We start from the raw sequence: 27,561 nt of genomic DNA on the forward strand, positions 1-27,561 counted from the left end.
GAATCGTGTCTGCTTTGGATCAGGAAAGCATAGCTCAGGTCCCTGGTTTACCTTGTGGTGGCCCCCAAATTGTAAGGCAAGGGCCAAGGGCCTAGGAGGAAACAAACCATCCTTGTTCTCAACAAGGCTTCTAAGCTTCAACCTAAATAGTGATGGTGTCACTAAGGCTCAGGAGGAAAGGGCATGGTGTTCTTTAACTTCTCATTCCTCTGATCAGAGTTGGCTGGAGTCAGGGGGGCAAAAAAGATCTGTGGACTCACAAAACTCTGCTTACTAAACTGGGTTGTTGCCCACTCTTCTCCATCCCTCTGGTTCCTTCCTGTAAGCTGGACTCATTAAGTACTTTCTGGCTTGGTTGGCCTCCTCACTCAACCCTGAGATCTCCCCCTCTCCCCAGATTCTACTTTCCATGTGGCCCTACTTGGATCCCTTAATGCGTTGGGGGTTCAATAATGGGGAAATCCAGCTCCTGTTATATGATTGTCAGCTCCTGGGTCTCAGGGAGGCCATACTGTACTTTGTCAAACAGCTTGCACAGGTCCTGATGCAGAGTGCGTGGTACTTGTCCACCGTCTTTTTGTTTGGCTTCTTAATCTTGGGAATTGGCAGGGGCTCCCCAACTGTGGGGAAGGAGGAGGGACAAGCATCAGACCTTTCCCCCCACCCAACTCAAATTACCCATTCCTCAGAGGGAGCCACATACTGAAACTCAGTATCTGGGTCCCCTCCCCTTCCTTTGTTCTTTCCCTCTGCTCCAACCCCATACTGTCCCATGTTCTCCAAATACCTAATCTCGTGCATGCTGAAGACAATGAGAGTAAACTCAGAGAGTGCTGAAGGAATGTATGCGAGTAATGATGCCCTCATGGCAGCTGCTGAACTGTGTCCCTCCCGTGAATGGCCACAACTCTGATCTGTTTAGTTGTCCTCCCCACCCTGCCCTCAACCACGGCCACTGGAATTCCCATTGCCTGTCCCAGCTGTGTGCCGGGTCCCCTGAGACTTGAGGGATGACCTGAATGGGGGGAATCAAGAACCAGAGTGGTCCAAAGATGCTGAAAAACTTAACAACAGTGGTAATGGGCCGATTGAAAGGCAAGAAGCCCCAGGATCCTCGAGTGAGGCCCCGGCCGTGGAAGGTACAGAAACTTAGTCTCAGGGTTTTTTTTGATTCTGTCCTGCAAGGTTTATTTGGAAGAACCTTAGCCACGTGCCCTCAGTGAAGGTCTCTTGATTGTGAACCTCATTCTCTCCAAAGGAATAGGAGGGAACAAGGTATGATCTGCAAAGAGACGTGCAGGAGTGTGAGTTCTCCCAGGAAGCTCCCCGCAGTGAAACCCTCTCCAAGGTAGGAAACCTCTACAATCTCCCCATTATAGGACAAGAGTCCAAGAACCCAAGCATCTCCAGCCTTGTGTCTCATTCTTGCTATGCTCCACACCCACCTCCCACAAGTGAACCCTTTGAGGGGAGTTGCTGCACCTTGTCTTGTGATGGGAGGAAAGTAATCTCAGGAAATCTAATAGCCCTTATTGTACCCAGCATCCAGAGTGATCTTCCTAAACTGTGTATCTGGACATGTCACTCTTCTCTTTAAAACTCTTCCAGAGCTCCTCACTTTGTGCCACGCTGCTTAGCAAGGCCTTTGTGCTCTAGCCTTGCCTACCTGGCTAGCCTCCCCTCTCCTCAGCCCTTTGTTGCAATCTGCTTAGCCATACTAAGTGTGCTACGTTCTTGCTTGCCTATGCGCCTTAGTACATCCTGCTCCCTCTGCCAGAAACGCCTTCCCTCTGCCTTCACGTGACTAATTCTATTTCGCCCTTCACTACTTAGCTCCAATTTCATGCCCTGAACCACCTCCAGTTCTTTGAGCCCCTCCATTTCCTCCCACTCCCACCTCCCTCAACTGGTGCTTACCTCTTTCCTACACTAACACTACCCCAACTCTGTACTACAGTCATCACCTTGCCTGGCTGACTCCCAGTAGACAGCAAGCTAATCAAAAGGGGGAACTATGTCTTATTCATCTTTGAACCCCAGGGCCTGGCATAGTGCCAGACATGTCATCATAGGACCTCACTGAATGCCTGTATTTTTCTCCCTTTTGGTCTAACTGGTAATGCCTACTGATATTTCAATTCACAGTTCAGATGTCACCCACCTATGAAACCTCTACTTTGGGTGGAAGGCTTTCCATCAGTTGGTGCTCCCATAGTGCTTTATACATATGTCCATTATGGCACATCTTTCATTCAACAAATATGTATTGAGTTCTTTCTATGTGCCAGCACTTTTTTTTTTTTTTGAGGAAGAACACTACCACCTCTTCTTTTTTTTTTTTTTACATCTTTATTGGAGTATAATTGCTTTACAATGGTGTGCTAGTTTCTGCTTTATAACAAAGTGAATCAGTTATATATATACATATGTTCCCATATGTCTTCCCTCTTGCGTCTCCCTCCCTCCTACCCTCCCTATCCCACCTCTCTAGGTGGTCACAAAGCACCGAGCTGATCTCTCTGTGCTATGCAGCTGCTTCCCACTAGCTATCTATTTTACGTTTGGTAGTGTATATATGTCCATGCCACCCTCTCGCTTTGTCATAGCTTACCCTTCCCCCTCCCCATATCCTCAAGTCCATTCTCTAGTAGGTCTGTGTCTTTATTTCTGTCTTACCCCAGGATCTTTATGACATTTTTCCCCTTAAATTCCATATATATGTGTTAGCATACGGTATTTGTCTTTCTCTTTCTGACTTACTTCACTCTGTATGACAGACTCTACGTCCATCCACCTCATTACAAATAGCTCAATTTCGTTTCCTTTTATGGCTGAGTAATATTCCATTGTATATATGTGCCACATCTTCTTTATCCATTCATGCGACGATGGACACTTAGGTTGTTTCCATCTCCGGGCTATTGTAAATAGAGCTGCAATGAACATTTTGGTACATGACTCTTTTTGAATTATGGTTTTCTCAGGGTATATGCCCAGTAGTGGGATTGCTGGGTCATATGGTAGTTCTATTTGTAGTTTTTTAAGGAACCTCCATACTGTTCTCCATAGTGGCTGTACCAGTTCACATTCCCACCAGCAGTGCAAGAGTGTTCCCTTTTCTCCACACCCTCTCCAGCATTTACTGTTTCTAGATTTTTTAATGATGGCCATTCTGACCGGTGTGAGAGGATATCTCATTATAGTTTTGATTTGCATTTCTCTAATGATTAATGATGTTGAGCATTCTTTCATGTGTTTGTTGGCAGTCTGTATATCTTCTTTGGAGAAATGTCTATTTAGGTCTTCTGCCCATTTTGGGATTGGGTTGTTTGTTTTTTTGTTATTGAGCTGCATGAGCTGCTTGTAAATTTTGGAGATTAATCTTTTGTCAGTTGCTTCATTTACAAATATTTTCTCCCATACTGAGGGTTGTCTTTTCATCTTATTTATGGTTTCCTTTGCTGTGCAAAAGCTTTGAAATTTCAATAGGTCCCATTTGTTTACTTTTGTTTTTATTTCCATTTCTCTGGGAGGTGGATCAAAAAGGATCTCGCTGTGATTTATGTCATAGAGTGTTCTGCCTATGTTTTCCTCTAAGAGTTTGATAGTTTCTGGCCTTACATTTAGGTCTTTAATCCATTTTGAGCTTATTTTTGTGTATGGTGTTAGGGAGTCATCTAATCTCATACTTTTACATGTACCTGTCCAGTTTTCCCAGCACCACTTATTGAAGAGGCCGTCCTTTCTCCACTGTACATTCCTGCCTCGTTTATCAAAGATAAGGTGACCATATGTGCATGGGTTTATCTCTGGGATTTCTATCCTGTTCCATTGATCTATCTTTCTGTTTTTGTGCCAGTACCATACTGTCTTGGTTACTGTAGCTTTGTAGTATAGTCTGAAGTCAGGGAGCCTGATTCCTCCAGCTCCGTTTTTCGTTCTCAAGATTGCTTTAGCTATTCGGGGTCTTTTGTGTTTCCATACAAATTGTGAATTTTTTTGTTCTAGTTCTGTGAAAAATGCCATTGGTAGTTTGATAGGGATTGCATTGAATCTGTAGATTGCTTTGGGTAGTAGAGTCACTTTCACAATGTTGATTCTTCCAATCCAAGAACATGGTATATCTCTCCACCTATTTGTATCATCTTTAATTTCTTTCATCAGTGTCTTATTATTTTCTTCATACAGGTGTTTTGTCTCCTTAGGTAGGTTTATTCCTAGGTATTTTATTCTTTTTGTTGCAGTGGTAAATGGGAGTGTTTTCTTGATTTCACTTTCAGATTTTTCATCATTAGTGTATAGGAATGCCAGAAATTTCTGTGCATTTGTTTTGTATCCTGCTACTTTACCAAATTCATTGATTAGCTCTAGTAGTTTTCTGGTAGCATCTTTAGGATTCTCTACGTACAGTATCATGTCATCTGCAAACAATGACAGCTTTACTTCTTCTTTTCCAATTTGGATTCCTTTTATTTCCTTCTCTTCTCTGATTGCTGTGGCTAAAACTTCCAAAACTATGTTGAATAAGAGTAGTGAGAGTGGGCAACCTTGCCTTGTTCCTGATTTTAGTGGAAATGCTTTCAGTTTTTCACCATTGAGGATGATGTTGGCTGTGGGTTTGTCATATATGGGCTTTATTATGTTGAGGAAAGTTCCCTCTATGCCTACTTTCTGCAGGGTTTTTATTATAAATGGGTGTTGAATTTTGTCGAAAGCTTTCTCTGCATCTATTGAGATGATCACATGGTTTTTCTCCTTCAATTTGTTAATATGGTTTATCACATTGATTGATTTGCGTATTTTGAAGAATCCTTGCATTCCTGGAATAAACCCCACTTGATCACGGTGTACGATCCTTTTAACGTGCTGTTGGATTCTGTTTGCTAGTATTTTGTTGAGGATTTTTGCATCTATGTTCATCAGTGATATTGGCCTGTAGTTTTCTTTCTTTGTGACATCCTTGTCTGGTTTTGGTATCAAGGTGATAGTGGCCTTGTAGAATGAGTTTGGGAGTGTTCCTCCCTCTGCTATACTTTGGAGGAGTTTGAGAAGGATAGGTGTTAGCTCTTCTCTAAATGTTGGACAGAATTCGCCTGTGAAGCCATGTGGTCCTGGGCTTTTATTTGTTGGAAGATTTTTAATCACAGTTTCAATTTCATTACTTGTGATTGGTCTGTTCATATTTTCTATTTCTTCCTGATTCAGTCTTGGCAGGTTGTGCATTTCTAAGAATTTGTCCATTTCTTCCAGGTTGTCCATTTTATTGGCGTATAGTTGCTTGTAGTAATCTCTCATGATCTTTTGTATTTCTGCAGTGTCAGTTGTTACTTCTCCTTTTTCATTTCTAATTCTATTGATTTGAGTCTTCTCCCTTTTTTTCTTGATGAGTCTGGCTAATGGTTTATCAATTTTGTTTATATTCTCAAAGAACCAGCTTTTAGTTTTATTAATCTTTGCTATCGTTTCCTTCATTTCTTTTTCATCTATTTCTGATCTGATCTTTATGATTTCTTTCCTTCTGCTAACTTTTGGGTTGTTTTGTTCTTCTTTCTCTAACTGCTTTAGGTGTAAGTTTAGGTTGTTTATTTGAGATGTTTCTTGTTTTTTAAGGTAGGACTGTACTGCTATAAACTTTGCTCTTGGAACTGCTTTTGCTGCATCCCATAGGTTTTGGGTCATCGCGTCTCCAATGTCATTTGTTTCTAGGTATTTTTTGATTTCCTCTGTGATTTCTTCAGTGATCACTTCGTTATTAAGTAGTGTATTGTTTAGCCTCTATGTGTTTGTATTTTTTACAGATCTTTTCCTGTAATTGATATCTAGTCTCATAGCATTGTGGTTGGAAAAGATACTTGATACAATTTCAATTTTCTTAAATTTACCAAGGCGTGATTTGTGACCCAAGATATGATCTATCCTGGAGAATGTTCCATGAGCACTTGAGAAAAATGTGTATTCTGTTGTTTTTGGATGGAATGTCCTATAAATATCAATTAAGTCCATCTTGTTTAATGTATCATTTAAAGCTTGTGTTTCCTTATTTATTTTCATTTTGGATGATCTTTCCGTTGGTGAAAGTGGAGTGTTAAAGTCCCCTACTATGAATGTGTTACTGTCGATTTCCCCTTTTATGGCTGTTAGTATTTGCCTTATGTATTGAGGTGCTCCTATGTTGGATGCATAAATATTTACAATTGTTATATCTTCTCCTTGGATCGATCCCTTGATCATTATGTAGTGTCCTTCTTTGTCTCTTCTAATAGTCTTTATTTTAAAATCTATTTTGTCTGATATGAGAAGTGCTACTCCAGCTTTCTTTTGATTTCCATTTGCATGGAATATCTTTTTCCATCCCCTCACTTTCAGTCTGCATGTGCCTCTAGGTCTGAAGTGGGTCTCTTGTAGACAGCATATATATAGGTCTTGCTTTTGTATCCATTCAACCAGTCTGTGTCTTTTGGTGGGAGCATTTAATCCATTTACATTTAAGGTAATTATCGATATGTATGTTCCTATTCCCATTTTCTTAATTGTTTTGGGTTTGTTATTGTAGGTCTTTTCCTTCTCTTGTGTTTGTTGCCTAGAGAAGTTCCTTTAGCAGTTGTTGTAAAGCTGGTTTGGTGGTGCTGAACTCTCTCAGCTTTTGCTTGTCTGTAAAGGTTTTAATTTCTCCATCAAATCTGAATGAGATCCTTGCTGGGTAGAGTAATCTTGGTTGTAGGTTTTTCTCCTTCATCACTTTAAATATGTCCTGCCAGTCCCTTCTGGCTTGCAGAGTTTCTGCTGAAAGATCAGCTGTTAACCTTATGGGGATTCCCTTGTGTGTTATTTGTTGTTTTTTCCCTTGCTGCTTTTAATATGTTTCTTTGTGTTTAATTTTTGACAGTTTGATTAATATGTGTCTTGGCGTATTTCTCCTTGGATTTACCCTGTATGGGACTCTCTGTGCTTCCTGGACTTGATTAACTATTTCCTTCCCCATATTAGGAAAGTTTTCAACTATAATCTCTTCAAATATTTTCTTAGTCCCTTTCTTTTCCTCTTCTTCTTCTGGAACCCCTATAATTCGAATGTTGGTGCGTTTAATGTTGTCCCAGAAGTCTCTGAGACTGTCCTCAATTCTTTTCATTCTTTTTTTCTTTATTCTGCTCTGCAGTAGTTATTTCTACTATTTTATCTTTCAGGTCACTTATCCGTTCTTCTGCCTCAGTTATTCTGCTATTGATCCCATCTAGAGTATTTTTAATTTCATTTATTGTGTTGTTCATCGTTGCTTGTTTCATCTTTAGTTCTTTTAGGTCCTTGTTAAATGTTTCTTGCATTTTCTCTATTCTATTTCCAAGATTTTGGATCATCTTTACTATCATTATTCTGAATTCTTTTCCAGGTATACTGCCTATTTCCTCTTCATTTCTTAGGTCTGGTGGGTTTTTATCTTGCTCCTTCAACTGCTGTATGTTTTTCTGTCTTCTCATTTTGCTTATCTTACTGTGTTTGGGGTCTCCTTTTTGCAGGCTGCAGGTTCTTAGTTCCCATTGTTTTTGGTGTCTGTCCCCAGTGGCTAAAGTTGTTTCAGTGGGTTGTGTAGGCTTCCTGGTGGAGGGGACTAGTGCCTGTGTTCTGGTGGATGAGGCTGGATCTTGTCTTTCTGGTGGGCAGGTCCATGTCTGGTGGTGTGTTTTGGGGTGTCTGTGGACTTATTATTATTTTAGGCAGCCTGTATGCTAATGGGTGGGGTTGTGTTCCTGTCTTTCTAGTTTGGCATAGGGTGTCCAGCACTGTAGCTTGCTGGTCGTTGAGTGAAGCTGGGTGCTGGTGTTGAGACGGAGATCTCTGGGAGATTTTTGCCGTTTGATATTATGTGGAGCTGGGAGGTCTCTTGTGGACCGGTGTCCTAACGTTGGCTCTCCCACCTCAGAGGCACAGCACTGACTCCTGGCTACAGCACCAAGAGCCTTTCATCCACATGTCTCAGAATAAAAGGGAGAAAAAGTAGAAAGAAAGAAAGAAGGAAAGGAAAGAAGGAAAGAAAGAAAGAAAGGATGGAAGGAGGGAAGGAGGCAAGGAAGGAAGGAAGGAAGGGAGGAGGGAAGCAAGTAAGAAAGAAAAGAAAGAAAGGATAAAATAAAGTTATTAAAATAAAAAATAATTATTAAGAAAAAAATTTTTTTAAAAAGAAAAAAAAATGGATGGATAGAACCCTAGTACAAATGGTGACAGCAAAGCTATACAGACAAAATCTCACACCGAAGTATACACATACACACTCACAAAAATAGGAAAAGGGGAAAAGAATAGTAAATCTTGCTCTCAAAGTCCACCTCCTCAATTTGGGATGATTCGTTGTCTATTCATGTATTCCACAGATGCAGGGTACATCAAGTTGATTGTAGAGCTTTAATCCGCTGCTTCTGAGGCTTCTGGGAGGGATTTCCCTTTCTCTTCTTTGTTCGCACAGCTCCTGGGGCTCAGCTTTGGATTTGGCTGTGCCTCTGCGTGTAGGTCGCTGGAAGGCGTCTGTTCTTCGCTCAGACAGGACGGGGTCAAAGGAGCAGCTGCCTCGGGGACTCTGGCTCACCCAGGCCGGGGCGAGGGAGGGGCGCGGATGCGGGGCAAGCCTGCGATGGCAGAGGCCGTCGGGATGCCGCACCACCACGAGGCACGCCGTGCGCCCTGCCGGGGAAGTTGTTCCTGGATCCCGGGACCCCGGCATTGGCGGGCTGCACAAGCTCCCTGGAAGGGAGGTGCGGACAGCGACCCACGCTCGCACACAGGCCTCCCGGTGGTGGCAGCAGCAGCCTCAGCATCTCATGCCCGTCTCTGGGGTCCGCGCCGTCAGCTGCGGCTCGCGCCCGTCTCTGGAGCTCCTCCAAGCAGCGTTCCCAATCCCCTCTCCTCGCGCACCAGGAAACAAAGAGGGAAGAAAAAGTCTCTTGCCTCTTCGGCAGGTCCAGACTTTTCCCCGGACTCCCTCCCTGCCAGCCATGGTGCACCAACCCCCTGCCAGCTGTGCTCACGCCGCCAACCTCAGTCCTCCCCCTGCGCTCTCCCGTCCTTATTCTTTTGTTTCGGTTTATTCTTTTGTCTCGGTTTATTCTTTTCTCTTTTGCCCTACCCAGGTACGTGGGGAGTTTCTTGCCTTTTGGGAGGTCTGAGGTCTTCCGCCAGCGTTCAGTAGGTGTTCTGTAGGAGTTATTCCACGTGTAGATGTATTTCTGGTGTATCTGTGGGGAGGAAGGTGATCTCCACGTCTTACTCTTCCGCCATCTTCTCGATCTCCTACCACCTCTTCGTGCCAGCACTTTTTTAAGCCCTGGGGACACATCAGTGAACAGAATGGATTAAAAAAAAATCTCTGTCCTCATGGAGCTTACCTTTTATTGAGAGAAGACAGACAATAAACAATAATAATGAACAAATAGAAAACCACATATGTAAAGAAATAAAATTGATGACGTATGAGGAGATGATAAGCGCAATGGGAAAAAGATCCAGCAGGATGGTCAGGATAGACCTTATTGAGAAGAGACATTTGAGCAAGGACCTGGAGGAGGTAAAGGAATAAGCCAAAGAGTTATTTGCAGGAATAATGTCCCAGACAGAGGGGACAAGTAGAACAAAGGCCCTAAGGGAGGAGCGTGTGGCTTGTTTGAGGGACAGCAAGGAAGCCAGTGTAGCTCTAATGGAGTGAGCAAGGGGGAGGGCAGTGGCTGATGAGATCAGCGATGTGGCAAGATAAGTTAGGGTCTTGCAGGCCCTTGTAAAGACTTTGGTTTTGCTCGGTGTGAAATGGGAGCCACTGGAGCATTTGGAGTAGTGACATGATCTGACTCACGCTGAATAGGATCATCCTGGCCACGGTTGAGAATAGACTCTTGGATGTGAGGGAGGCAAGGGTAGAAGCAGAGAGAGCACTTAGGAGACTGTTGTAATAATCCAGGGGAGAGACGATGGGGTGGTAAACCAGGGGGCGATAGTTGAGATGGTAAGTGGCTGGCTTCTGGAAATATTTTGTAATTATATGTGAATATGTCTGTCTTCCATTGGACTCTGAGTTCCTTAAAGGCAAGGACCAGGTCTTATCTATTTTTATATCCTTAATGCCTAGTACTATGCCTGACACACAGTAGCTGTTCAGTAACTGTGGAATGAATGCATTCTATTTCTCAAACCAGATTATATGCTCTTTGGGGGCAGTATCCATGTCTTTTGCATGTTTGCAATCCCCACAGCATCAAGCCCAGTGCTTTCCTTGCCCTGGGTAAGTTCTCTGGGCCTCGCAGTTCATGGGTTGATATAGACTGAAGCCCCACTTCCCCAGACCCCCAGCCTACCAGGCTAATGGGCAGAAGGTAAAGGTCTTTTACTGTTTTTTCTCTAACTTCAAGCTTTAAAAGTACCCACCAGAATGTGTCTGGAGGCCCAAACACCCTTAAGGCACAGTGTGAGCGAGTAGAGAGAAGCAGTCAGAATGAAGAGGGAACCCACTCTAACAGGTTTCCAAGGAAGGGCACCATTCTGGATAGGTGCTACAGGGGACCTATGGTACCCTGATGATAGGGCACCAGAACCTAGGGACCCACCCTGTCTTCAGTGCCAACCTCACAAAACCTTTATGCTGTTTAAGGAGGACGGTAGAGGCTCCTGCGTGGCACAAGAGGGCTTCAGCAGATCCACCCTCCACAATAACCACAGCATTGCCCGAGCCTTTCTTGGTCAGCAAATACTTCAAGGCCAACTCACTCACTGGGCACACACCTGTGAAACCAAAGAGTCAAGTGGTATAACAAACTTGGTGCTTGAGGACGGGGTAAGGGGTTCCTCCAGGGTCTTCCTGCTGGAGACAGTTCTTCTGTTACCAGACTGTGCTTGTTTCCACTCTTCTGTCTTTAACCTCCACATCCTGGGTTAGCCCTGAGGTTGGTCCTTAGGGTCAGCTGCTTGCCTTGCAGCTCTGTGCTACAACAGTTGGGGCTACATTGAGTTCTTCTGCCTACTTTCTCTTAGCTCTATAGTATTTAAGCCCATCCCTTCCTTCTCTACCCAGGAACTACAGCTGTCTTCCACTCTCCCCAGGCTGATGGCAATTGAGGCTCTCCAGAGTTCTCTTCCCTAGGAGTAATGAGGAATAGCCACCACCATCCTGCTTCCTCCTTAGAGCAACCCGGCAAAGGGAAGCCAGTGGCTGCGGGTTCTGGAGAGTAGGCAGACCCAGGATCCTGTCCAAGCCAAATTGAAATGTAGATGAACCATGGAATGACATCTTGCTGCTCTACAACAGTCACAGAGTCTTTCCTCACCTCTGCTTCCCAACTCTGCCCTGTGCTCACCTTCTGTTCCCTCCTGGGATGGAAGACATTGGCTCCAGGCCACAGTCCTTGAGATCCAGGTTCATACCAACCTCAGAGGGGAGCAGAACCATCCTCTGGGACTCTAGTAGTGCCACCTGGCCCCTCCAGATATCAATGTATCTTACCTTTTAATGTTTGGCTTCAGTTGTTTTCTGGTGTCAAGAAGGATGGATATTCATCCAAAGAGAAGGACATTTGGCACAGTACCCCGGCTTGAAGCCTGGCATGGGGAAGTTGTCCTGGATTCTGACGGATGCCTATCCTTTATCCCTTGATGTCTTACGCAAGTTCAAAGGGGTTCGCAGGAGATGAGGGTCATGGGCCAGGAGGGTACCAGCTAGTATGAAAGACTTGAAAGTGTCTTTGAGATGCCCTGAGATGAGAGCTGCTACATAAATGACTGGCCAAAAGAAGCCAGTTGACATCCCCCAAGAGTCAGGCAAAGTTCATCTGAGCTGTACCATTCATGCCTCATTTTCCTTATATTTGGTTTTGATATTTGGCTTTTGCTTTCTGCTTTCCACTTTGGCTTTGATCCTGAACTCCAGGCTTCTGCTTCCTCTTCTGAAAGGATCCTTGGCAACTCTTATGAATGCCTATAACTTATCCTGCTGCCTAATCAAACCCCGCCTCCCAGATCTTGGACAGAACCTGAGGCTTGGCCACATATTCCTGTTACTGGCTCAGTGTGTTCTGGACTCATTTTCTACTAAGTCCTCTTCCAGCAGGGAGTGAGAACTGGACTGACTGTCAAGGCTTATAGAAGTTGGAGCCCTGAGGTAGGTCAGAGAATGGAATGATTTCTTGTACTCACCCATTGACATCACATAATCTCGCACAATTGGGATCCAGAAGATCTCTTCCAAGGTCCCTACATAAGGAGTGATGGCTGGGAAAATCCGAGCAAAGCCAGTGGCCTCAGTGGGAAAGATGATGAAGACACCATAAGAGAGAATGCCATGGGGGTGGTTGGCAATGATATAGTTGTGTTTGGGACAGAGGTCATGAGTCTTCACCAGCTGTTAGAGGGAGATTGAATCAGAGTAGTGGATAGAAGGAAGAGAGGACATGTGGACTCAGATCCCGGTAGGTAGCCTGTGTTTCCCTTGGGGAGCTCCAAATCCCTATTCACTGGGATGTCTTCACTGTCACATGATTGCCAGGGGTTATGATGCTCAGAGAGGCTGACCTGGGTCTGCCACTCTGAGGCAAGGTGCTATCCATTTGTCTCCCCACCTGCCCATCCATCTTGGGTCCCTGCTCTGCATTATGCCTCTGGGCCTTGATGTCCACTGCTGGCCACCAAAGCCTTTGAAAACATAGGGCTGAATGGGGAGGGAGTGTCTGGGCAACAGGGACTGAGGGCACCCAGAGGAAGCGTAGTCATCTTTACTGGGAAGAAATTTGGAAATACTTCCAGAGGGTCCAGTTTCGTACCCAAGTTGAACGCCTACCACCTGCAGGTACAGAAGGGAAGGAAAGACTGGGTGAGATCTTGCCAATCCTTCTACTTCTCCTGGAGGTGGAGGGTTCTTCCTAAAACATTCAGGTCACTAGAGGGGCCTCTTTCTCACATTTCCATATCGGGCACAGAGCTATAGGTACTGTCCCTGAATCCAACCCTCAAGGAGACACAGGAAGCCCCTGCTCCTCTGGAGCAGTCAGAAAGGTGGGAGGGAAATAGCAGGAGGCTGGGAGCACCCACCCAGAAACCAGCCTCAATTCTTCCTGGGCATCCTGGCAGAGACCTCTGTTACTTGCTGAGCTTTGCCCTCCTGTCTCCCACCCCTTCCCTCTACCTTCCTGTGCTCCTCTCCCTCTCTCCTTCGCTTCGCCTCCCTGACCTCCTTTCCTTTCCCTTTCCTCTTCTTTCCTCTCCCCACCTCTTCTCCCTCTGTCTCTCTCACTCTCTCCTTCCACCCCCACCCCAGCCCTGTGGTTCCATCCTTGGTACAGACAGGGACCACCACTCTTCCCCTGTTTCTTACCTTGACTGTGGGTGTTCGTCATAGGAGAGCCAGGCTAAGGCGAGCACGGACAGCATGCCGAACTTAGTGAACACTAGAAAGTAGGGTATAAGAAGAATAGGAATAGCTCCTGAGGGGACGCAAAGGGTTCATGCCCTTCAGTTCCCTTCAAGTTTAATACACCTCTCATAACCCCGATCTCTGCTCTGTAGTGAAGGAGCAGGTTGAGGCCGGTGTGAGACTCTTCTCTCCTCATCCCCCCCGACCCCCTAACCCCCTCCTAGCTCTGCTGTGGTCCGGGAGGACCTCTGAGTCCCTGGATCTGGGTCCCCTTGGTGGCTGAGATCTTAACTGAGGACAGCAGAACCATGACGTTCTCAGAGTAGGTCCTCAGCTGGGGTCAAAGGACAGCACTACTTGGCAATTGGAAGGAAACAGCATCTTGGGCCGGTGGCTTACATCCCCGTTCTGGGACCTCAGGAAGTCCTTTCCGAAAGCTCAGCCCTCCTTCCTTTGTGGAACTGCTCTGTCAGCACATTCCAGTGGAGAGGGGCGGCCTGCAGTGTACGGGCTGTTTGATGCTGAGAAGAAAACGCATATTAGAAACTGCTTTACTTTGTTCGATTTTGTCCCATTCAAAATGTCTCAAAAGTTCAGAAGGGGAAAAAATCATCTCTGTTAGCAAAGAAAGGGTCACAGCAGGCTGTGAAGTGCAGACATGGTACATCTTACAGCAGTGGGAGTTGAATTCCATTTTAAAATATGCATTCATGAGAAAGAGGGGCTCAGTACACATATTGTGAATTTAAAAATACCCAGCTAAAGGAATGACTTCTTTGACCAGATAACATCATAGTAGATAAAAGTTTCAGAGAAGGGGAAGAAACTCAAGAGTTACCTGCCAGCAGGTTTGTCTCTAGCATCTTGGGCTTAGATGAAAATAACAGGAAAAAGATGGAATGGGCATTTAAAAAAAAAGTCGTGTTATGGAGTAGAAGAAACCTTAGTGATAGGCTGAATTCCCCTTACAAGAGCTGGCTGAAGTGGTTGTTGTAAGCATACTAATTAAATAGGAAATAGCAGGGGGAGGACTTTTATGGGAAGATTGCCATGGATACAAATCTTGCTACCTCTGACCCTCATAAAAGATGAGAGTAGGGGGCTTCCCTGGTGGCGCAGTGGTTGAGAATATGCCTGCCAATGCAGGGGACACGGGTTCGAGCCCTGGTCTGGGAAGATCCCACATGCCACGGAGCAACTAGGCCCGTGAGCCACAACTACTGAGCCTGCGCGTCTGGAGCCTGTGCTCCGCAACAAGAGAGGCTGCGACAGTGAGAGGCCTGCGCACCGCGATGAAGAGTGGCCCCCACTTGCCACAACTAGAGAAAGCCCTCGCACAGAAACGAAGACCCAACACAGCCAAAAATAAATAAATTAATTAATAAATTTATTTTTTAAAAAAGATGAGAGTAAATTTGCTGGGTAAGCTTCAGAAGAAAACTCAGATAAAGTTAAATATGAATCATTATTAATTATTTTTCAACTTCTTTATTGGAGTATAATGGCTTTACAATGGTGTGTTAGTTGCTGCTGTATAACAAAGTGAATCAGCTATACATTTACATATATCCCCAGATCCCCTCCCCTCCCTCTTGTGTCTCCCTCCCACCCTCCCTATCCCACCCCTCTAGGTGGTCACAAAGCACTGAGCTGATCTCCCTGTGCTATGTGTCTGCTTCTCACTAGCTATCCATTTTACATTTGGTAGTGTATATATGTCCATGCCACTCTCTCATTTCGTCCCAGCTTACCTTCCCCCTCCCCATGTCCTCAAGTCCATTCTCTACGTCTGCATCTTTATTCCTGTCCTGCCCCTAGGTTCTTCAGAACCTTTTTTTTTTTAGATTCCATATATATGTGTTAGCATACGGTATTTGTTTTTCTCTTTCTGACTTACTTCACTCTGTATGACAGTCTCTAGATTCATCCACATCTCTACAAATGACCCAATTTCGTTCCTTTTTATGGCTGAGTAATATTCCATTGTATATATGTGCCACATCCTCTTTATCCATTAATCTGTCGATGGACAGTTAGGTTGCTTCCATGACCTGGCTATTGTAAATAGTGCTGCAATGAACATTGGGGTGCATGTGTCTTTTTGAATTATGGTTTTCTCCGGATTTATGCCCAGGAGTGTGATTGCTGGATCATATGGTAACTCTATTTGTAGTTTTTTAAGGAACCTCCATACTGTTCTCCACAGTGGCTGTATCAATTTACATTCCCACCAACAGTGCAAGAGGGTTCCTTTTTCTCCACACCCTTAGAGGGATTTTTTTTAGTAGATTTTAAAAGTATTTAATTTAATGGGATTTTCTACACAGGTGATCATGTCATCTGTGAATTAGGACAGTTGTATTTCTTACTTTTCAATCTGAATGCTTTTCTTTCTTTTTTTTTCTTCTTGCTTTATTGCACTTGCTAGGACTTTTAGTATGATGTTGAATACAAATGGTGAGAGTGAACATACTTGCTTTGCTCCTCATCTTAGAGAGAAAGCTTTCAGTCTTTCACCATTAAGTATGATGTTACCTGCAGGGTTTTTTTTTTTTTTTTACAGATGCTCTTTATCAAGTTGAGAAAGTTGCCTTCTATTCCTAGTTTGCTGAGAGATTTTATCATGGATTAAAGTTTGTCAAATGCTTTTTCTACATCAATTGATATAATTGTGTGTGTTTTTTCTCCCTTAGGTGGTTAATATGCTAGGTTACGTTGATTGATTTTCAAATATTTACCCTTGCATTCTGGGATAGAGCCCACTTGGTCATGGTATATTTGTTTGATTTGCTAGTATTTTTTTTTTGAGGATTTTTGCATTTATATTCATGAGGGATATTGGTCTGTAGTTTTCTTTTTTGTACTGTTTTGTCTGGTTTTCGTATCAGGGTCTGGCCTCATAAATGAGTTGGCAAGTGTTCTTTCGTCTTCTATTTTCTGAAAAAGATTGTGTAGAATTTGTGATATATCATCTTTAAAATGTTTGGAAGAATATGCCGTTGAAACCAACTGGGTCTTCAGATTTCTGTTTTGGAAGGTTTATAACCTTCCAAAATTAAAATTTAATTTAGTTAATAGTTACACGTTATCTGTTTCATTTTGGGTGAGTTTTGGTTGTTTGTGGTTTTCAAGGAAGTCTTCAAATGTAATTGTTAATTTGTCTATTTTTTTTCCAGTTCTGTTAGTTTTCACTTCATATATTTTAAAGCTCTATTGCTAGGTGCATAGACATTTAGGATAGTATGTCTTCTTGGTGAATTGACCCTTTTACCATTATGTAATATCCTTTTTCACCCTTGGTCTTGACTTAAAAAAAAATAAATGTAAACCTGTACACCCTCCAATTACTAATGATTACTAGCTTAAGTTAAAGATGGTACCAATATGAATCTAACTGGGTCCTTTCTTCAAATCATTTCTGATTCATCTTTCTTGCTCACTTTCCCCATATAGTAATAGCCAACATTTACTGTACACTCATCATGTAAAACTAAGTATTTTACATGTGTATTTTATTAAATCTTCATAAAGGCCCCATTAGGACAATAAGCATTCTCATTTTGTGAATGAGGAACCCAGGTTCAGAAAAGTTAAATAACCACTTAAGGTCACACAGCCAGCTAGTGGGTGAGCCAGAGTTGAGAACTCACACTCTTCCTCCAGAGACTGTACTCTTCACCACTGAGCTCTAATTATCGCTTTCCTTTAGTCAATTGTTAATTCCCGTCAGTTCTGTCCTCCAAACATCTTTCAAATTATTCTATTCCCCACCTCCATGCTACCATCCTGTCCAAGCCACCATTCTCTCTCTCTAAGCCGACTGCCAATGTCTTCTAAACAGGTTACCTGCTTCGATTTGAGCCATGATGCAGCCAGCATGTTAAATGCAAATCTCTGTCCTTCTATAGCATATAACCAAGAACATGGCTGGTTTGTCAAAGAGACATTTCTGTGGCTCTGTGATTACTTAACGGATCAAACTTAATGATAAATATGAGAACCTCTGGGGGTTAATGGTAATTCAATAATTCAACAACTCACATGGCTTCCCATGACTCTTAGGATCCAGTCCAGTCTCATAAACTTGGTTCTGAAGGTCCTCCGTGATGGAGCCCCTGGCCACCCCCTAGTTCTCTGCATGCCACCATACTGTTCTTCTGTCAGTTTCTTCAACTCATTCTGTTCCCCAGCCTCCGGGCTTCTGTGCATATTGTCCCTTTTGCCTGGAAGACTCTTTCCTCAGCTCGTTGCCTGGCTAGCTCCTATTCATATTTCAGGCCTCAGGATAAATGTCACAGTTTCAACATTTTGGAGCTATCTTTAACTTCTCTCCCTTTCCAAAAAAAAATCTCTCCCATTCATCCTCCTGCCTCTGTCTCCACTGCCACTGCTGTGGTCCAGATCTTGATCTCCTCTGGTCTGGACTGCAGGCTTTTGTCTATTCTTGCCTGCTGGTCTCTTCCCCTCCAGTCTATTTTCCATGCCGCAGATATATTTTTAAGGCACAGTCATAATGTTGTTTGCCTCCTCTGAAGCCTTCAGTATTTTCCCACTGCTGACAGGATAAAGTCTGAACATGTTAGCCTGGTGGTTTTTTTTTTTTTTTTCTGTACGCGGGCCTCTCATTGTTGTGGCTCCGGACGTGCAAACTCAGCGGCCATGGCTCACGGGCCTAGCCGCTCCGTGGCATGTGGGATCTTCCCGGACCGGGGCACGAACCCGTGTCCCCTGCCTCGGCAGGCAGACTCTCAACCACTGCGCCACCAGGGAAGCCCTAGCCTGGTGTTTAAGGCCCTCCATGGGCCGACCACATACACCTTCTTGGCCTCATCTCTCAGCACCGGCACTCATACCCCTTATGATCTAGCATGAGGTGATCATACCCACACCACTGTAAGGACATGGGGTGATCTGAAGTGGCTCATGGATGGAAAGTTATTTTAATGTGTAGTGAATAAAAGTGAATTCATGGTGGTAATATAAAGTTTCCTGTTAGAATATATTAATTTAGGGGCTTCCCTGGTGGTGCAGTGGTTAAGAATCTGCCTGCTGATGCAGGGGACACGGGTTCAAGCCCTGGTCCGGGAAGTTCCCACATGCCGTGGAGCAACTAAGCCCGTGCGCCACAGCTACTGAGCCTGTGCTCTACAGCCCGCGAGCCACAACTACTGAGCCCACGTGCCACAACTACTGAAGCCCGTGTGCCTAGAGCCCGTGCTCTGCAACAAGAGAAGCCACTGCAATGAGAAGCCCGTGCACCACAACAAAGAGTAGCCCCTGCTCGCCGCAACTAGAGAAAGCCCACGCCTATCAACGAAGACCCAATGCAGCCAAAAATTAAATAAATGAATAAATAAATAATTTTTTTAAAAAAGAATATATTAATTTAGTTTACAGGAATGAGTCAATTTGGGGAAAAATGTTAAGTAATAATAGCACAGGTGGTACTCAGCTGTGGAAAGAACCAGAAAGTGGGAGGCAAACGGCTGAAGAATGGGAAACGGGGGTCCAACCACCTTAGTCTACTCCCCATTCTTTCAACCCACCATGGAATTTCACTTCTCCATGCCTTTGGTGATGCTGTTCCCTTATTCTGACTACCCTCTCTCCAACTTTCTGTCTATATCAAAATTCTCTCAGCCATCAAGGCTTAGCTCAAATGATACCTCCTTGATGATATCTTTGCTTATTCTCTGGTCAGAATGAAGAGTTCCCTCCTCTACACACCCACAGCACATTACTTCTGCATCTATTTGGCCCTGTTTCATTTTGCTGCTTGTGTAGTTAGCACCTTACATGTCTGGCCCTTTGCCTTTTAGACAGTAAGCTTCTTTTTTTTTAATAAATTTATTTTTGGCTGCATTGGGTCTTCGTTGCGGTGTGCAGACTTCTCACTGTTGTGGCTTCTCTTGTTGTGGAGCATGGGCTCTAGGCACGCGGGCTTCAGTAGTTGTGGCTCGCGGGCTCTAGAGCACAGGCTCAGTAGTTGTGGTGCACGGGCTTAGTTGCTCCGTGGCATGTGGGATCTTCCTGGACCAGGGCTTGAACCGTGTCCCCTGCATTGGCAGGCGGATTCTTAACCACTGCGCTGCCAGGGAAGCCCTAGACAGTAAGCTTCTTGAAAACAGCCTTCAGCATAATGCCAAGCACAGGAGGATGACTCAGGATAAATATATTTGTTACATTCAGTTGTAGCACAGGGAAGTTTGATTTCAAAATTCTCTAAGTGGCAGGTGAACGGTAACAGGGAAAGAAACCACCAATGCCCTTATTCCAAATAAATAAAGAAAGGCCTTCTGAGGTTCCAGGGTGTGCATGAGTGTGTAAGGCTATGGGCAGCCTGTCATTTCTAGTGTAAAGTGAAAACCTGGCGTCTTAATCAGTTGGCTCAAAGCCTTCAGAAATCCAAGAACGTGGCTGGTTTGTCAAAGACGAATTTCTGTGGCTTTGTGATTACTTATTGGATCTGTATTACTATAAATGTAAGAACCCGCGGGAGTAAAAAAAAGATAATTTAGTAATTCAGCAAACATAGACTGAGCATACCTCGTGTGAAATCCCTGTGCTAGAAGCAATGGGGGCAGGCTTGGGGCCTGGAAGGAGGAGGGTGAAGAGCATAAGTATGAAAATGATGAAAATAATGTAAATATGGTTACTGATACCTTGTATAGAGCATTTATTGTCAACAGGCACTCTGTTCAGCACTTAATGTGCATTATCTCATTTAATCTTCTCACGACCCTGAGAGGTAGATAATTTTATTATCCCCATTTTACATATGAAGAAACTGAGGCTCAGAGAGGTCATGTATCTTCATTTCAAGCTTTGGGAAAAAAAGTATGTAGCATTTGTTGTGTCTTTATTATGAACCAAGAGCTACTTTAAGCACTTTGTGTATGCTTAATTAATTTTAAGTCATATTAAGACATGTAAAAAATAAAGTTCCTGCTTTCCAGAAACTCATAGTCTAGAGGGGAAAACTGATACCATAAATAATGGATATATCCTAGAGGGTGAGAACAATACAGTTAGGGTTCAAATGTCATTATATGGGGACGAAAGGAGAAGGCCATTCTTTACTACCGGGCAACCTAGAAAGGCTTCATGCAGAAGGTAAGATTTAAATTGAATCTTGAAGGAAGAGTAGGATTTTGACAGACGGATTAGTGGTGGAAGGGCCTTCCACGCACAAGGAAGAGGTCGAACGAAGGCCTGGAGATGGAAGAGTCCAAGGTCTGTGAGTAATACCATAACCTGAAAAAGTACAGGGAGCATGGGAAGCCATGGAACAGGAGATGACACTGGGAAGGAAGCAGGGGAGCTCAGGTCCCATACTGAATGGAATGAGAAGCCAGTGATGGTTCTTAGCAGAGGAAGAGCGTGATCATATCTGTGTATCTGTAAGATCATTTGAGATGACTGTGCGAGCAGGAGAAACGGTAGGCAGGGAGGTCAGCTAAGAGTTGCAGTGACTTAGATGAGAGGCAATGGGAGCCTGAAATAGGCTACTACTTCTGAAATCAATTTGAAAGATACTATGGAGGGAGAATGTTCAGGGGTTTGCAGTTGACTGGATGTAGGGGGTGAAGGAGAGGGAGTAGTGAAGTGAACGATGCCTTGAAAGGGCCTGTGGGAATGCTTGGAAGGTATCAGAGTGTCTGCCTCATTTTCTAGGATCTAGTTACTCATTATTCTTCCTGAAGGTGCGATGAAATCAGAGTCTAAGGTGCCTGTCTTAGAAGTGGTAGTCACTCTTCTGTTGATCAAACGTCTTCTGAGGTGGGGTGGTTGGGCTCCGATGTCAATTTCTATCACAGAAAGAAAATGAACATTGACTGAGGGTTTTCTTTCCTCTTTGATTATCAGAATGGTCTTGAGAGCTCTGTTCTACAATGGTAGAGGGTGAACGACTTACTTGCACAAGCTCACATAACAAGTTAATGGCAGACCTGGTCTGTCTGACTCCCAAGAATATGTTCTATTTTTTGTATTATCAGCAACCAGAGATACGAGGCAGACCCACAAAAAAAAAAAAAAAAAAAAAGATGTCCATGAGAGAGAAAAAAGAACAAGAGGTGGACTTAAAGGTCTTTACTGAGGAGAAGAAATCTGGAAGAATCAACAGTGTCAAGCCTGGTCTTGCAAGAAATAGAACAATGACAAGACGTGGCTCCTGTTTTCATGGAGCTTATTGGGTAGAGGAGGCAAAGGGTATAAAGGCTGCTATGCAACCGAATTTTCCAAAGTGCTCTGGACTTTCACAGATAATGTAGTCTCAGGTTGCCAGGACAATGTTGCAGAGAAGGTATGACTTGAGCAGTATCTCAAAGGAAGGGTTGTCCAGGGATAGTCCAGGAAGGGTGATCAGGGAATCTTTTTTTTTTTTTTTTTTTTTTTTTGCGGTACACGGGCCTCTCACTGTTGTGGCCTCTCCTGTTGTGGAGCACAGGCTCCGGACGCGCAGGCCCAGCGGCCACGGCTCACGGGCCCAGCCGCTCCGCGGCATGTGGGATCTTCCCGGACCGGGGCACGAACCCGTGTCCTCTGCATCGGCAGGCGGACTCTCAACCACTGCGCCACCAGGGAAGCCCAGGGAATCTTTTAAGTGTAGGAAATGGAGCAGAAGTGAAGGAATGAGAGAGTAAGTAACCTTGGCATTTTTTTTAAACATCTTGATTGGAGTATAATTGCTTTACAATGGTGTGTTAGTTTCTGATTTATAACAAAGTGAATCAGTTATACATATACATATGTTCCCATATCTCTTCCCCCTTGCATCTCCCTCCCTCCCACCCTCCCTATCCCACCCCTCTAGGTGGTCACAAATCACCGAGCTGATCTCCCTGTGCTATGCAGCTGCTTCCCACTAGCTATCTATTTTACATTTGGTAGTGTATATATGTCCATGCCACTCTCTCACTTTGTCACAGCTTACCCTTCTCCCTCCCCATATCCTCAAGTCCATGCTCTAGTAGGTCTGTGTCTTTATTACCGCCTTACCCCTAGGTTCTTCATGACCTTTTTTTTTTCTTAGATTCCATATGTATGTGTTAGCATATGGTATTTGTTTTTCTCTTTCTGACTTACTTCACTCTGTATGACAGATTCTAGGTCCATCCAGCTTACTACAAATAACTCAGTTTCGTTTCTTTTTATGGCTGAGTAATATTCCATCGTATATATGTGCCACATCTTCTTTACCCATTCATCTGTCGATGGACACTTAGGTTACTTCCATGTCCTGGCTATTGTAAATAGAGCTGCAGTGAACATTGTGGAACATGACTCTTTTTGAATTATGGTTTTCTCAGGGTATATGCCCAGTAGTGGGATTGCTGGGTCGTATGGTAATTCTATTTGTTCTGTGAATAGATTGCCTGGAATACGAGCTTCACCTAGGGGAAGAGTAGGGGGATGAGCTGGTAAAGAGTTTGAGGCAGGGAGCTTCCCTGGTGGCACAGTGGTTGAGAGTCCGCCTGCCGAGGCAGGGGACACGGGTTCGTGCCCCGGTCCGGGAAGATCCCACATGCCGCAGGGCGGCTGGGCCCGTGAGCCATGGCCGCTGAGCCTGCGCGTCCGGAGCCTGTGCTCCGCAACGGGAGAGGCCACAACAGTGAGAGGCCCGCGTACCGCAAAAAAAAAAAAAAAAAAAAAAAAAAGTTTGAGGCAGAGAGTGGAGCAGGGCCTTGAATGCCCACAATAACACATTTGTACTTCATCAAGAAGGCAAGGGAAAACCGCTGACTATTTTTGAGCAGCAGAGGGCTGTAATCAAAGATGCCTTTGAAAGACTCTTCTGGCTGTAGGCAGTGGAATATATGGGAGAGGGTGGAGAATAGAAGTCCAGGAAAGAGGATATTGCAACAGTTTAGATAGATGGCAATACAAGCCCAGAAAAGAAGAGACAGATGGAGAGCCATCCTTTAACTGGAAGCTGGGCCTCAGAGGGGCTCTCAGGAGCATTGCCTAATTCCAAGGGTCATGAATATTTATATTCCACACCTCCCCCAAACCATCTCTTCATTCTTCTCTCATCGCTTCTTTCCTCCTTCTTGTCCCTCTCTCTGCCTTTTCTCTCCCCCTCTTCCCTACGTTTTCCCCCATCACTCCCAGTTGTGCTCAGTAATCAGCCATGATTCTGAACATCATTCAGGAAGGAGGAAAAGCGCTGAGGGAGGCTCTGAGCAAGACAGAAAGAATGAAGGAAAGAGGGTGAGAAAAAGAAGGAAGAAAAGAATTAGGAAGGAGGAAGGGAGGGAGGAAGGAAGGAAGAACACTTTTCTGTAAGGAGCATTTACTGGGAACCAGGCCATGGACTCCTTTGGCAGTCTGGTGAAGCCCTTTTCTGAATAGTATTTTTAAATGCACAAAATAAAATACACAGACTTACAAAGGAAACTCATCATAGTAAAACACCGTTATCAAAATATTGCCAAAAATGTCATACAGTAACATGGGCTTCTTGATTTATGCATTAAATAACCACGCCTAATGGTAGTTCCAATAACTGTTGGAATTTGGAAGTGGTAACGAGCATAAATGAACTTTTTTTTTTTTTTTTTTTTTTTTTTTTGCAGTACGCGGGCCTCTCACTGTTGTGGCCTCTCCCGTTGTGGAGCACAGCCTCCGGACGCGCAGGCTCAGCGGCCATGGCTCACGGGCCCAGCCGCTCCGCGGCATGTGGGATCTTCCCAGACCGGGGCACGAACCCGTGTCCTCTGCATCGGCAGGTGGACTCTCAACCACTGCACCACCAGGGAAGCCCATAAATGAACTTTTGAGATGACTGCAACAACTGGCATGTGAAATGTAAATCTCTGTGATGTCTATTACCGACAAATTCACAGGTATTTCTGTGGTTTGCTGCCTACATTCATCATTTCAATATGAGGTTAGTGAAAACAAACAGGTAATTTTTTCCATCCAAATTCAACGTTGTCCCTCCCTGCCTCATTCTAGGTCTATAGGTCCCTAGTTAAGAACCACTGCTCTACGGGGTCATATAGCCTCCCGCAGATTGGACTTGGCAGCCTCCTAACCTGTCCCATCCTTCAGGATGACATTTCTCCACGTCCAGTTTCCAAACTTGCCCCTGTAATTGGCTGCTCACAAAGCCCTGGTTTCTGACTGAGAAAAGCTTCGAGCTCTCAGCCCACTTGCCCGGCACTGATGACTGTCATTCTCTGAGTCCATTGAAGAACTGGCCCTTTCTCAAAATTCTGTCTAATGAGTCACTCACGCAGCCCGCAGATTTTCCATAATTCTCTCATCATAGTCTTATACTGGAAAATCACCTTACATCTACCCAGTAACACCAACTCTGCCCCTGCCCCCGAATAGGACTCTTTTCAGCTAGTTCACAGGGGGCAGTCCTGAGAGAGGGCTGGGGTGATCTTTAAACCAGGAAACCTGCAGCCTCACTCCTGGCCTTCATGCCCCTCAGATGGGAGGAGAGAAATCTAATGGACTCAACAGTAGCCATCTCTCTGGGTGGAGAGGCACAGTCCTTCCCAGAGAGAGGGGACCAACCACATGATCTCTTTGGAGCCCTCCTCATCTGGAGATTCCTGGTCTCTTTCTTCATCTGTTCCCTTGTGCTTTCCAGCCCCTGGGGTTCACTCACCTAAAAAGACATAGACTGGGATCCACTGCAAAACAGAGAGTGTTTGGAGGCTTTCCTGAAGATCCAGATGGGAGAGGAAGGCCATGGCCATGGTGCTGTTCTGTTGTGATAAGAAGGCTGGTGCCTCCAGAGCTGAGCTGATTGCAGGTGCTTTGCTTTAATCTCATCACTGAGTCCCTTTATCTGCTGGAGGTTTTAGCCTTTTCTCCAGTCTTCCCTGTTCTCTCCCCACAACTTCCTATGCACACACCAGGCTTTAGATCATACTTTCTAATCTCTCTAATATGCATCCTTTCCCCACAGGTGCTCAATTGCCTCGGGCTGGTTCTAGCGCCCTGTGTGTGTGTGTGTGTGTGTGTGTGTGTGTGAGGAGGGGTCCCTGATATATTAGTGCAGGAAAAGGGAATGGCTTAGGCCTCAAATAGGATCTCTGAAAAGCAGTCTGCCCTGGTGGATGCTCTCTGACTCCTCTTGTCTTCTGCTGAGAGCCACCTAGTCGACTAGAGCCTTCTTCTGCATGAATATCTAGACTTCTCAGATCCCTCCTTGTGCCTCTGTTCCCAGGGGTTCTGTACCAGTGGCCAATGGGAGAAGCATTGCACAGAGAGCAGACCTAGCTTTTGGTCCTGGCTCCGCCAAGTTCCTCCCCGGACGCTGTGGGGGAATCGCTCTGTCTCTCTAGATCTGTTGTTGGGAGGCAATCTAGCGGCTAAAGGCATGGACTTCAGAGCCAGATAGCTGGGGTTTAGATCTCAGCTCTGCCACTTACAAGTTGGCAAACTGCTGTGCCTCGGTTTCCCCAACTGTAAAATGGGGATAATAATAGTACCTGCTTCATAGGGTTGTTCTGAGGATTGAGTGAGTGAATGTAAAGCACTTAGCACTGGGCCTGGCACACAGGAGGTATTACTGTAAGTGTTTCCTATTATTATTCTTCGTTTAATAAAATGAATGTCTACTGAACATCTATTATGTTTCAGGCTAAAAGGCTTGCTTCTGCACACCAGCCCTTTCAAAATTAAAGATTGTCTCCAGGTCCCAGGCCTGTGGATTCCTTTTTTCGGTAACTATCTGTTGAGTGATTACCGTTTGCCAGGTGCTGTTCTAGGTGTTGAGGATTCTTTGGGGAAGAAGATGGGCATGATTCCTGCCTTCATTGAACTCACAGTCTAGTGGAGGAGACAGACATTATAAACTTACGAAAGGGGCTTCCCTGGTGGTGCAGTGGTTGAGAGTCCGCCTGCCGATGCAGGGGATGCGGGTTTGTGCCCCGGTCCAGGAGGATCCCACGTGCTGCGGGGCGGCTGGGCCCGTGAGCCATGGCCGCTGAGCCTGTGTGTCTGGAGCCTGTGCTCCGCAGTGGGAGAGGCCGCAGCGGTGGGAGGCCCGTGTACCGCAAAAACAAAACAAAACAAAACAAAACAAAACCTTACAAAACTGTCTATACACTTGAATTTTTGATAAGTGCCCTAAAGGAAAAGGCCAGTAATTCTCAGCATAAGGTCTCTAATGTAGGTGCTCAAAAAAATCTGAATGTAATCAGAAAGGTTGCTGGGAAAATTAAATACAAAAAGGTATCAAGTGTCCTACAAGTACAAGGAAATATTGATTCCTTAGCCTTTTCCAGGAATATTAGTGGGACTCTCTCTCCCTCCCTACCTCCCACTCTGGCTTGGGCCTCCTCGATTAGACTGACTAATATGAATCTTCAGAGTTGAGCTTAGGGGACGGTTTTGGTGCCCCATGGGATGTACTGTCCTCCCCCAGTGTACCTTCCGTGGCCACGTGACATGCCACCCCTCCTCCTCTTCCTCTTTCTTTTCTTCCCCCTGGCTAGCTGGGGTTACCAAGCTGCTTCCTGGGGGCTAGTTGGCCACATACAGGGTGAGACATATTAGATCACGTCTGCTCAGAATCTGCAGGGGAGAAGGGAGAGAGGTAAGAGGTGGGCCTGGGCTCTTCCAGGGCAAAGCACAGATGTGGGGAGGGCGAGAGTATCCCGGATAGACGAGTTCCACAGTGCTGCCAGCTCCAAGGCTGCTTACCAATCAGGTCTCTACCCCGCTTCACTTTCAGATGGGTAAATGGAAGAGGCCTAGAAAGGGCTCACACAGGGTGCTAGATGCAGGGCAAGGACACACCGATTTCCATTTCTGTCTCCCTAATGTCCGGCTCAGAGCCTGATACAGTGTAGGCATTCAAGTGAATGCTTGTGGAACAAATAATGAGGTCTGGTCTCCTGGTTCCTTAAGCAAGATGGACTGGCAGGGCTGGGCCATGACCCTGATTTGCCAGCCCTTTCCCTTCCTAAACAAAGAGCATACTGTCTGAGCTGGAGCCTTCGTGAGCCAACTGGACAAGTATAACATGAACACCAGTGAATGTAGTAAAAGCAGGAAGAAGAGAAGTAGGTGAGCAGACAAATCCTGAATAACCAGCACTCATGATTTCCCAATTACAATCCAACCAACCAACAAGCAAACCCTTAGCTGCCTCGGAGTAAGCAGTACCAAAGGAGAGGTGGCCAAGAAGCACAAAAGGGTCTGGTAATTTCATTCAT

General features: G+C 45.0%; 1 pseudogene; it reads right to left on the reverse strand.

Moving 5' to 3' along the window:
- Positions 1-472: 472 nt before the first annotated feature.
- Positions 473-26,236, reverse strand: LOC137216894 (diacylglycerol O-acyltransferase 2-like protein 6; annotated as a pseudogene).
- Between the last annotated feature and the right edge of the window lie 1,325 nt (positions 26,237-27,561).

The sequence above is a fragment of the Pseudorca crassidens genome, chromosome X, assembly GCF_039906515.1.
Source record: "Pseudorca crassidens isolate mPseCra1 chromosome X, mPseCra1.hap1, whole genome shotgun sequence".
Lineage (NCBI taxonomy): Eukaryota > Metazoa > Chordata > Mammalia > Artiodactyla > Delphinidae > Pseudorca > Pseudorca crassidens.